Genomic DNA, 13,823 nt, shown 5'->3' with positions numbered 1-13,823 from the left:
TCTATCTATCTATCTATCTATCTATCTATATCTATCTAAATCTATGCTGATTTAGTTACTCAAAGCAGTAACTAAATCAGCATACTATCATCTCAAAAACATTGCAAGAATTAGATGTTTTGTTTCCAGTCAAGACTTGGAGAAACTTGTTCATGCCTTTATCACTAGCAGGGTGGACTATTGTAATGGTCTCCTCACCGGCCTTCCCAAGAAGACCATTAGACAGCTGCAGCTCATCCAGAACGCTGCTGCCAGAATTCTGACTAGAACCAGAAAATCTGAGCATATTACACCAGTCCTCTAGGTCCTTACACTGGCTTCCAGTTATATTTAGGATTGATTTTAAAGTACTTTTACTCGTTTATAAGTCACTCAATGGCCTAGGACCTAAATACATAGCAGATATGTTCACTGAATATAAACCTAACAGACCACTCAGATCATTAGGATTAGTCAGTTAGAAATACCAAGGGTTCACCCAAAACAAGGGGAGTCTGCTTTTAGTTATTATGGCGCCCGCAGTTGGAATCAGCTTCCAGAAGAGATCAGATGTGCTAAAACATTAGTCACATTTAAATGCAGACTCAAAACTCATCTGTTTAGCTGTGCATTCATTGAATGAGCACTGTGCGATGTCCGAACTGATTGCACTATATTCTATGTATAATCGTTTTCTTAAATTCATTTTAAACTTCTTAAATCAATTGTTTTAATCATTTTCAATGTTTTTAAATTCCTTGTTTTATTGTTGTGATTATTTTTTTTTTCTTTTCTTTTATGTAAAGCACTTTGAATTACCATTGTGTATGAAATGTGCTATACAAATAAACTTGCCTTGCCTTGCCTTAAATATTGGCCCTAATTGGCAAGTCATACATATTTGCTCTGCATAAAAAAATAAAACAAAAAATAAAAAACAAAGTAAAAAACTATCACTGGTAAAAGTGCTGTTATTAAAACTACTAAATATGAAAACTAATATTTTAATATTGGCACAAATTGGCAAATCATACCTATAGTGATGGAGCATTTGCTCCCTACATAGGCAGCATTTTAAAGCATCAGAGATGCGCTCCTGAAGCACATCAGTAGTGACACTGGAAACCACTAGAGTTAGATCTCTCATGTGCTTCACATGTGTCTCATTCACGGGGTTCTACCTCAGTTAGGATGCTGTCTATGTAGGGAACATACAGTGATCTCTCTCATGTCTCACTGTCCTTGAGATGCTACGTAATGCGAATTATCAAGTAATGTGTGTGTTTGGGGACAGGTGTGTGTGCGTGTGTGAGGGTCTAATCCAACAGGTTGCTATGGTAACCCCTCCTGAAGTGTTAAGCGCTAATCGCTGCAGAACAGTCTGGAATTAAACCACAGCATGCTGGTTTGGTCTGGCCAGAGGAGAACTGGCCCCCGACTGAGCCTGGTTTCTCCCAAGGTTTTCTCTCCATTTCTGTCACCGATGGAGTTTTCCTTGCCACTGTCGCCTTTATCATGCTTAGTTGGGGACGCTTCATTTCAGGCAACAATTTCGGCTTGATTGCACAGACACTATTTGAACTGAACTGAACTGGACGATGACATCCCTGAATCATCATCAACTGATTTTAGCTGAAAATTCACTTAGTTATTGGTCTCTTGCATTATTGACAAAATATTTTTCCTGTTTGACACTGTAAAGTGTCTGACACACACACACACACACACAAAGTGTTTGCATTAAAGCACATTTATAAACACACACACACACACAGAAAGTGTTTGCATTAAAGCACATTTAAAACACACACACACACACACACAAAGTGTTTGCATTAAAGCACATTTATACACACACACACACACAAAGTGTGTGCATTAAAGCACATTTATAAACACACACACACACACACAGAAAGTGTTTGCATTAAAGCACATTTATAAACACACACAGTCTGATGGCGAACATTGATTAATCAGACAATAATACTGCATTGCTAACACACGCAGATATATATACTGTAAATATGATACAATACAGACACAGAGTGTTATTTTGTGTCCTCTGGGGATTCATCGCGCTTTCCTAATAAGACATCCGTCTCCTGGCAACAGTTTCTATTAGCTAATTAAGAGCCCAAATGAGGACATGCTTATTTTTGGCATCAGCACACATGCAAAAGATTAAAAGGAAGGTTCACCCAAAAATTCAATCCTGTCATCATTCACTCACCCTCATGTTGATCCAAACCTGTTTGATTTTCCTCTACAGAACATAAAATGCTCTTCTGCATTCAAGGAAAGGATGTGGTGACCAGGGCCTGTTATGCTCCAAATAAAAATAATAAAAGTATCATAGCAGCAGTCCAGAAGTCTTAGTTCCAGTGAATAATGATTAAATTGGGTTTGGTTTCTCACATAAAGCATCATCAAGTCCAGAAGACTTGGAATATAATGCAGATGAGTCATATGAACAACTGTAATGATGCTTCAATGGTGATTTATTTATTTATCATTTTTAAAGCTTTGTGCTCCACAGAAAAGAAAGACAAAGACTTTGAGGTTTGGAACAACATGAGAGTGAGTACATACAGTTTTTATTTTTATTTCCACACACTTATAAACCGTCCGTTTTCAACAAGAGAGAAAAGTATTAGTGTGGTAATTATACAGCTGTACTGTGATATAAAATTATTATTATTATTATTATTATATTTTTAAATATATTTTTAAGCATTTTTTATTCTTTCATTATTATTATAATTTTTTTTGCATGTTGTTTTTATTTCTTATGCATCTGTTGATATTAATTTAATTATTTTTATGTAAAGCACTTTGAATTACTATTGTGTATGAAATGTGCTATATAAATAAACTTGCCTTGTCTATTATTATTTTCCTAATATATATTTTTTATTATTTTACAGTGAATTATTACAATTGTAATATTTTATTTAGTAACAATAATCAGAATAAAAATAATAATAATAACAGTATGTTTACAAAGAATAGTTTTTCTTTCGATTTCTTTAAAGCAAAAAGGTTTGGAAATCCCTGCATTAAAACATTAAAGTACAACATACGTAGCCCCACACTATAGCATGTGTGTTTGTGCATGTGCAGTTTGACAGCAGATGGTTGTATGCACTATATACACTCCTCCATCACGCACACACACACACACTCACTCTACAGCAGAGCAGATGACCCGTCTCCCTTCATTATACAGAGACAATACAGACACACACAGACGGAGATGTCCTCATTTATGTGTCGTGAAATCTCTGTTAGCATGTTGTAGCAGTTCATCTCCTTCACTCATTCTCAGTGCTCCTCTGGGAGAGAGAAACGCTCAGACAGACGCGTGAATCCAGCACAGGAGGACAAGGTCTCTCTCCTCGGGGTGTTTACAGGCCCTCTCAACCCTGTTTGCTTTATGAACAACAGAAACGCTTGTTTTCCGCCGGCTCTCAGTGGTTTAGTCTGCTGGTGAACTCTGATCGATGTTTCCAGCTCCACTGAGAGACACATGAGGCACATTGTTCCAGACAGACAGATATAGATTAATGTCTCTAAACTCAGAATGAACCCAACCAAACATATGCATTGGTAGGACTGCCCAATTAATCGAAATAAAACTGATAACAATATGGCTTAGTATGTTTATCAAATTGCAAAGCCTGCGATTTTTTTTTATTTAAAAATTTTTTAGCTCTGTGTGTTTCAGAGTGAAGCACTGTGTTTATTTACACGTGAGCAGATCATGATCCAGTGTTTACAGCAGCTCAAAGCTAAATGTTTAATTTTATTTTCTTATATTTATTTTTAGTTTACAGTGAAATATTACAATAGTAATATTACAATAGAAATACTTATTTTGCTTAATACTTTTATTTAGTAATTATAAGCATAATAAAAGAATATTATTTAATAATATTTGTTATTGTTGTTAGTTTTTTTTTATTTTACAGTATTTTTTTCTTGTTATATTTATTTTTTTTATTTTAGAGAGAAATTATATTACAAATACAATAGAAATATTTATTTAGCTTAATATTTGTATTTAGTCATTATAATCACAATAAAATAATATTTAATAATCTTTATTATTATTATTATTCTTATTACTACATTTTACTATTATTATTATTATTATCAAATAAATAAAATAAAATAAAAATAATATACAAAATATTTTAAAGTTATATTTATATATAAATCACAAACATTTTGGCCAAATTGTGCAACCCTACAAACAAACACAGCAACGTTGAATTAAAAAAGCACACTTTTACCAATGGTGTTTGTCAAATGTGGCGTCAAGCATCTAAAACCACTAGATGATTTCATTCAGCTTCATTTACATATTCATTTGTCTCTACACGTGGCCACGTCACTGAGCAGAGCGTGATTTGATTTTATCCATCAGGAATTGATTGGAAGGTGAAGAGTGTCTCTACACATTGTTCTTCAGTATGAAGCAAAAATGTGAATTAAAAAAAGCAAATAGGGTCAGTTTTGATTCCATATTGGCATTCAGCATGATGAGGTCATGTGACTGTTATTTGACATGATTATCATCACATTCGTCGTGCTGTAGTGTGCTTCATGTCACAATACACACAAGCTACCATAAGAGCCACATACACACACACACACACACACACACAGAGTAATTATGACAGAAGTCAAGAGTGTGTTTGAGGGACCCGTCTTAACCACAGATACTCTCTCTCTCACACACACACACACACACACTGCGTTTGAACTGTCTTTGTGTGGACAAGAGCTGTGTGAAATTTCCTCAAAATGTCTTGTTTTTCCTCAGTAAAAATAACAGCATTTTAGAATGATATGAAGGAAAGTAATCTATTCTGATGGGACTAAACCAGTGTTATTCTAGTACCGTTTACATACTATTGTAGTATTTATTACCACTTTGAATTAGCTTTTAATATTAAGTTTTCATTTTAATTTTAGTTTACATTTTAGTAATTTTGTTAAGTGTTTTTGCCATTTTTATTCATTTTTGTCATTTTAGTATTTCAAATTTATTCCCTTTTTTTTTTTTTTTTTTTACACAATTGTGTTTATTAAATTTTATTTTATTTTATCCCCGATTTATTTCAATTAACAAACATGATTTTTTTTATAGCTTTAGGTAAAGTTTTGGTAACCAATAATAATAGTAAAAATAATATTAATAATAATTGTTGTTATTGTTTTATAGTCATATTGACATATAAATCACTGACGTTTGGCCCAATTGTGGAGCCCTAAAAGTAAACACAGCAAACAAGCAGCTTAAAATAAAAAACAAACAAACAAAAAACTAAATTGAAATCACAATTTCTATCAGACAACTCGCAATTAGATTTTTTGCCAAATCATGCAGCTCAATATAATAAACAGATTCAAAATGTAACGCCATCAAATTGCATTTGTGGGTCAGAATATACAAAATTGATTTTCATTGTAGCTTTCATTTAGTTTTATTTCAGCTTTATTTTTAGTAATTTTATTATTTCAAATCTATTTTCAGCTTTTTTGTCATTTTTGTTTGTTTAATTATATTTCATTTGATTACTATTTATTTTGACAGTTTTAAGTTTTAGTTACCATTAACAACACTGGACTATATTCAGATGGGACTAGGTAAATTCACAGACAGTTTCCAAATCAAAAACATCCGTGTTTTCGCTTTAAACAACTGCTGTAGAAACTACAAAGCAAATTACTGTTCTTCTCCATTCCTCTGCCGTCCTCTGAGAAATACAATCCCACCCTGACTGTGATTGCAGCACAGCATTTACTCCTCAACACTGCATTCATTTACACCTTTGTCAAATACTGTAACTAAAGCAACCTTTCTCAAGATGTACCTGCAAACTTTTCTTTTAGTGAAAGTGAAAGTGACGTGACATGTGGCCAAGTATGTGGTGACCCATACTTGGAATTAGTGCTCTGCATTTATCCCATCCACACAGCAGTGAACACACACACACCGTGAACACACACCCGGAGCAGTGGGCAGCCATTTATGCTGCGGCGCCCGGGGAGCAGTTGGGGGTTCGGTGCCTTGCTCAAGGGCACCTCAGTCGTGCAGTTGGGGGTTCGGTGCCTTGCTCAAGGGCACCTCGGTCGTGGTATTGAAGGTGGGAGAGAGCACTGTACATTCACCCCCCCCACCCTGCCGGTACGAGACTCGAACCCACAACCTTTAGGTTACGAGTCCGACTCTCTAACCATTAGGCCACGACTTCCCCTAGACTAGACAGTTATAAAACTTCAGTTTAAACGTCAGTGAAATTAGTTGAAGAGCACATCCCTGTTTTTCAGTTTTCACACTCCTCTTTTTCTATCTTTCACTCCTCAAACAGGGCGAGATGAACAATCAGGCCCAAACGAGACACACACACACACACACACACACACACTAAATCCTCTTTTATCCCTGACTGAACTGGTTCTCGGGTGGCCTCGCCCGCTGCGCTCCATCAGATGGCTCTTTTGGCCCTGATGTACGGCTCCGTTGGGCTGCCAGTGCAGACGCTGCTCTCTAATCAAACTATGGATTTAACATTCAGTCGGTGGTAGCGAACGGCTCCTGCTGAACACTCAGAGCACATCCATCGCCGGCACAGCCTCCAGAATCACGCCAGAAAAATGAGCCCCATGCACAATGTTTGAACACGCCGAGCGCGCTTATCCAGTCCTTCACGTGATGTACTGCGCTCTCAAACACAGAGAGACACTCAGTCAATGGACTACATGAGTGCGCTTCATCTGAACGAGCAACTCAACATCCTCAACACTTTACAGAACTCATCATTCTCACTCTAAAATATAATTTCATCAGACGCATTTGAAGCTGTTGGAGCGCATCAGGTGAGTTCATATATTAATGCACATCCGATCCAGAGAATATCAGCAACTTGTGCTAATACACAACCACCTAGCAACCACATAGCAACACACTAAAAACACTTAAACACCTTAATTGCATAGCAACAAACTAACAACAGTTCAAAATACCCTAGCAACCACATTGCAACACACTAAAAACACTTAAACACCTTAGTTGCATAGCAATAACCTAACAACTATCCACAATACCCTAGCAACCACATAGCAAACCTAGAAACACATATTCACCTTAATTGCATAGCAACAAACTAACAACCGTCCACAATACCATAACGACCACACGACCACACAGCAACACACTAAACAACATTTACACACCTTAACAATTGCATAGCAACAAACTAACAACCGTCCACAATACCCTAACAACCACATTGCAACACACTAAAAACACTTAAACACCTTAGCTGCATAGCAATAACCTAACAACTATCCACAATACCCTAGCAACCACATAGCAAACCTAGAAACACATATTCACCTTAATTGCATAGCAACAAACTAACAACCGTCCACAATACCATAACGACCACACGACCACACAGCAACACACTAAACAACATTTACACACCTTAACAATTGCATAGCAACAAACTAACAACCGTCCACAATACAATAACAACCAACATTGCAACACACTAAAAAAACATGTATACACCTTAACTGCATAGCAATAACCTAACAACCATCCACAATACCCTAGCAACCACATAGCAAACCTAGAAACACATATTCACCTTAATTGCATAGCAACAAACTAACAACCGTCCACAATACCCTAACAACCACATAGCAACACACTAAAAAACACTTATACACCTTAACAATTGCATATCAACAAACAAACAACCGTCCACAATACCCCAACAACCACATAGCAACAGACTAAACAACACTTATACACCTTAACAATTGCATATCAACAAACAAACAACCGTCCACAATACCCTAACAACCACATAGCAACACACTAAAAAACACTTATACACCTTAACAATTGCATATCAACAAACAAACAACCGTCCACAATACCCCAACAACCACATAGCAACAGACTAAACAACACTTATACACCTTTAACAACTGCATAGCAACAAACTAACAACCGTCCACAATACAATAACAACCAACATTGCAACACACTAAAAAAACATGTATACACCTTAACTGCATAGCAATAACCTAACAACCATCCACAATACCCTAGCAACCACATAGCAAACCTAAAAACACGTATTCACCTTAACTGCATAGCAACAAATTAACAACAGTCTACAATACCCTGGGAATCACACAGAAACACAATAACTACGCATTGTAGCAACTGCATAGTAACAAACTAACAACCATACCCAAGCAACCACATAGAAACATGGTAAAAAAAAAATTACAGTAACCACTCACAATACCACAAAGCAACACACTCAAAAACACTTATACAACTTGACAACTGCATAGCAACAAATTATCTATTAAACACTGGGTTTTTTTTAGTGCCATTTCTACTTCTAAAAGTTAAATCTTGTGTGTAACACCTGTTATTTATAGTAAAAGCGCATATAAATATAAAGGCTCGACTATAATCCTGTGACTGTGGTTCTGGTGTCAGATGCAGATATTGATTGTTCGGAGCTGGAGCTTAGTAACACACACACTCATGCATTAATATTTAATTAAGGTTAATCCTGAAACATAAACCTCTCGCTGGGCGAGACACATTCATTATGATTACAGTCAGTTCAGTGAGGTGTTCCAGGACTGCAGGTACAGCACGGCGCTCACTTGTTACCATTCACATGCGCTTCACATGTAAAAATAACTCTGGTTTGGCTCTCAGTTTAACAAGCGTTTGCGTTCAGACAGAATCGAGTGTGACTGCTGCACTATCGACCCCACGAGACACACACACAGTAAAAAACAAAGCTGGTGAGGGACTAATAAAGCAGGACATGCTTTGCTGCGGTGGCATTTTCCCACTAAACCCCAATTTCCACACACCACACACACACACACACACACACAACTCACACAGCTAATTAACTAGCTGGTAAAGCTGCAGTGGCTGCATTGCTTCATTCTGACACTATTACAATAACACACACCTCAGAGAAACACCTTCACACACACACAGATTAAAATGTCAGAACAGCTGGCAAAATCTTTACATGCAGTGTGCGTTTTTAAACTGAGGCAAGTGTGTGTCTCTGTGTGTGTGTGTGTGTGTGTGTGTGTAAGATGTGATTTAATTTCACCTGAAGAGACTGAACACAACTGAAGAATCCCTGAGGTTACCATAGAAACACAATGATGAAGAAACACACAGAAAGGCTTGTTTAGGATGGACAAATGTGTAAAGATAAACTAGACTAAACTACTAGACGAAACAAGCATATGAGGAGATGTTTCCCATCTAAACGACACAGATGGACCATTCGGCTCGACACAAAGAACACAAAGTTAAATGTTATAGTGCTGCAGGAAAAAGGATATGAATATATATGTGGATGTGACGTATCTGAAATTATTTTATCATTTATTTTACAGAAACCGCAGAGACACAAACAATGAGCAAATCAGTTTCATGCATGTGCATCCAAGTTATACAAAGTTGCATGGGAAACTATTCAGAAATAGGTCTGAACATGGGTCATTATTGAGAAATATTTAACTGCTGAAACTGACCAATCAGAATCAAACATTACAGAGAGCTGTGTAAACATTATTTATTAATACATTTATTATTTATTAACTGCAGGGGTTTCAAAGTTGATGAAAAATAGGTCAATTATAAAAATGTAAAAAATTTAAAATGAATTATTTTAAAATAAAAAATTAAAATAAGGCCTTATTAAAAAAAGAACAAGACATTTGATTTGTTTACCTGTATGTCATGTGACCATTAATCAACATCGAAGAACCACGAACATGCAAATGTTTGTAAGTTGATGAAAAGCTGGTAATTAACTAAATCACAAAAATGTAATGTAAAATTAAAATATTTTTTTTTTTAAAGAAACAACCAATAGAAAACGCCAAATAAAAAGTAGTAATTAAATATTTGACTTGTTTACCTGTATGTCATGTGATCATTTACCAACATCAGAGAAGCGTGAATATAAGAATGTGTTAATAACTTACTGAAAAACTTACTGACTTGGATTCAAAGAAGATCAATTGACAAAAACGTTTAGGAATCCCCGATTTTGTGCATGAAATAATGTGACGTGACCCAGCGCAAAAGAGGGAAAAAAGAGAGAGAAAAAATAGTGCAAAAAAAAAAAAATGCAGGACAGCACTTGTGTCTGTCTAAAATGTGAATAATTTTTATTCACAAACAGACAAACAACATTTTCTTTATAATAACGTCATTGATGAATAAATCACAATAAGAGCAGGAAGATGAAAAGACAGCTAACAAAGTCAATTCTGATTTTATACTGGCTTTACACACCTCCAAATCCATCCGTGAATAAACCTCAATTTAAATAACATGTCTCACTGCTGAAGACCATGTGACCTACTCAGACAGGAAGTCACACAAACTGGTGTTATTGTTGGATTTCCCACACCTACAGCACAAAAGACACCTCAAGCGTCACCTGAGCATCACTCTCTCTGTGTGTGTGTGTGTGTGTGTGTGTGTGTGTGATGTAAAAGCTCTCAGAGGCCGTCCTTCCAAGCAGCATGTCATGAATATTTCAGCACATCTGAAAAGATGACAAGCTTTCTCTCTCCATAACTCACCCGTCCTGTCCTGTCCTGTCTCACTCGCTGACCACAGACAGAAAAACTGAATATATTTAAAGGTCAGAGAGGAAACAGTGTGTGTGGATAGTCTGACTCTCATCCTATTTGATTCCAGGCCTGAAACACCACAACACACACACACACACACACACACAGACAGATGTGTCTTTGTGCTTGTCCTCGTGTCTGAGCGTGCGTGTGTGTGTGTGTGTGTGTGTGTGTGTGTGTGTGTGAGGTGATGAACACTGCGCTCTTTGTGAGACGGTCTCGAGGCATCCGTGTGTATGTTTAGGACATGACCGTGGGAACGTTCAAACGGGAGCATCCAGTGGCATATGATCACCATGCACACATTTACACACACACACACACACACACACACTGACAGAGACGGACGTCTCCAGCTGCGGACACACAACACACACTGACTTCTAAAAGCTTGAGCATGTAAAGCGGCAGATGACAAAACTGCAGCACGTGCTTATAATAAACAGAACATTATCATGCATTGGTGTAGACGCTTATATAGTTATTTTTATAGTTACAGTTCTTGGTGTGAAGAAGCCTTTAGACTGAATTCACAGACTGAATGCTGGGTGTCTATGAAGTACTTTTGCATGCGCACTGACATGTAAACACACAATGATTTTTCACTTTGACAAAATATGTTCCTGCTGATTTTATTAAAAACTGACTAACCAATGTCAATATTGAACAGTGTTATTATTAACTAAAAATATCAAATATTAAAATATTGTTTTTCTTAATTTAATAAGTAAAATCAATTGCAAATATAATAAAATAAATTGCAAATATTAGAATAAAAAACGTGAGAAAATTTGAACTTAAATAACTAAATAATAAATTAGAACTTAAATAAGAAAGTTGCACTAAAGTACTAAAATCCCTAAGGCTAAATTAAAATAAAAATAATAATAAATTACAAAAGCACATAAAATGACAAATTAAAATGAAAACTAGGGGCCCGATACTGGCCTCCTGTACTCGCACTCGTACTCGTTAAAATGCCCCGATGGTATCGGCAAGTACCAAAAATAAAAGTATCGGTATCGGGCGAGTACTGGAAAAAGTGGTATCGGTGCATCCCTAATGAAAACTTAAAATAAAAAAGCTAATTCAATATATTAATAAATAGTATATAGTATATAAATAATAGTAACACACAAAACAGACAAAAAACAGCTTAAACATAGCCCTATAATTACAATAAGCGTCACATGGAGGCACAACAAACTACACAGTGTGAGTGTGTGTGTGTGTGTGTGTGTGTGTGTGTGTGTGTGAACGTCTGCATGAACACCATAAGTACTGGAGGAGAGATGCTGCTCTGAATGAAAAGAAAGTGAGCATTAATGGAGATGATCTTCTCATTCATTCTTCAGCATGAGATCCTGTTAAAGCTCCACTAGTTCATGGAGACTGTAATTTAATTTACATCCTACATCATGAAACATAATCGGCAGAGCACAATGAACCTGACAGCTGTCAGAGATCCAATACTGGAGTAATTGTACTTCATTACCACACTTAAGTATTATTTTGGTGAACTTGCACTTATGATACTCAATCAATATTGAAACTGAATACTCGTGGTCATTCAAAACCATACTATTTCTCTTCAGAGTTTCAATCACAATTTAAAATAACTGTTTTCTATGTGAATATATTGTAAAATGTAATTGATTCCTGTGATGCGTCTTCAGTGTCACATGATCTTCAGAAATCATTCTAATATGCTGATTTGCTGCTCGAGAACCATTTCTGATTATTATCAATGTTGAAAACAGTAGTGCTGCACAATGTTTTTGTGGAAACTGTGATATATTTTATTTTTCAGGATTCACAGATGAATAGAAAGTTCAAAAGAACAGCATTTATTTGAAACGGAAATATTAATTAACATTATAAATGTTTTGATCCATTTAATGCATCCTTGCATAAGTATTCATTTCTTCAACAAAAAAAAATCTTACTGACTCCAAACTTTAGAATGGTAGTGTATAACAAACAATAACAACCCTGCAAAACAGCAGATGAACAGATGCTGATGGTCGTATTGTACCCAGTGCCATCTGTAATAATCCGTCACCATCTAATCTACACTGATGAATCAGAGTTATAATCAATAATCATTCAAAGAGAAGCGCACCAGAGTGAATCGGTGTGTGTGTGTGTGTGTGTGTGTGTTCTCAGGCAGATCTCACGCTGAGACACTAATTACAGACATGTAGAGCTCAGCACAACACACGCAAGAACCAGCAGCGCTGCTATGTGCACACGCATGTGTGTAATTAACCTCCGCCGCTCCAATCACAGACAACACTTTGAACTGCATGTAAGAAGAGCGATGATACAGAATTCCTCTGTGTGCGTGAGCTTTGATCCAAACCCGTAACTACAACCCAGTGTTTTCCCAGAATGCATCACTCATCTATCTTTTATTATAATTGTCTGTTTTTACTCTTTTATTAAGTCAAGTGTCACTATTACTAGTACCCAGTCATTTCATTTTGATGCATTTTACACTTACATTTATGGAGGATGCTTTTATCCAGTTCATGCATTCCCTTGGAATTGAACCCATGACCTTGGTGTTGCCAGCGGCATGCTCTACTGTTTGAGCTACAGCGGTCCTCACACCATCGGTGCTCGGGCCCTAATAATAAGAAACGGAGCAATTCCAATAGGGTCCTCACACCATCGGTGCTCGGGCCCTAATTAAGTGTTAAATGTATTTAACGAACATATTCTGACTACTTTTATGATTACGTTTGATCTAACTTGATTTAAACTTGCCATTAAACGTACCATATTGATATAAAAAAGCAAAGAGAAAGAAGATATATTCAATTTTTTTATATCAACATCATAAAATGCTTTAAAAATTACATTAATCCAGGGTTTCTCAAACTGGGCTTAATGCAAGAACTGCAGTGGGTTTGTAAAATAAAAGCTAATAATTAATTCAATCTTAAAAATGTCAAATAAATTATTTAAACACTTGAACACTTAAAAAAATATATTTTATTTGTTTACCATATCCATCATTCGTAATGCATAAAAAATGTAACTGTAATCTGATTATGAGCATTTTAAAATAATTTACTCGAATTACGAGTACTTGATTTGTACTCTATATATGTCTCAGC

The 13,823-nt window shown here is 36.1% G+C and overlaps 1 protein-coding gene across 1 annotated transcript in view; it reads right to left on the bottom strand.

Moving 5' to 3' along the window:
- LOC107705867 (plexin-A1-like) overlaps window positions 1-13,823 on the bottom strand; it is a 117,023-nt gene that overhangs the window by 66,787 nt on the left and 36,413 nt on the right. The window lies entirely within an intron of this gene.

The sequence above is a fragment of the Sinocyclocheilus rhinocerous genome, unplaced genomic scaffold (assembly GCF_001515625.1).
Source record: "Sinocyclocheilus rhinocerous isolate Xijiao unplaced genomic scaffold, SAMN03320098_v1.1 scaffold1615, whole genome shotgun sequence".
NCBI classification, from domain to species: Eukaryota; Metazoa; Chordata; class Actinopteri; order Cypriniformes; family Cyprinidae; genus Sinocyclocheilus; species Sinocyclocheilus rhinocerous.
This window is presented reverse-complemented; position numbering and strand designations above follow the sequence as displayed.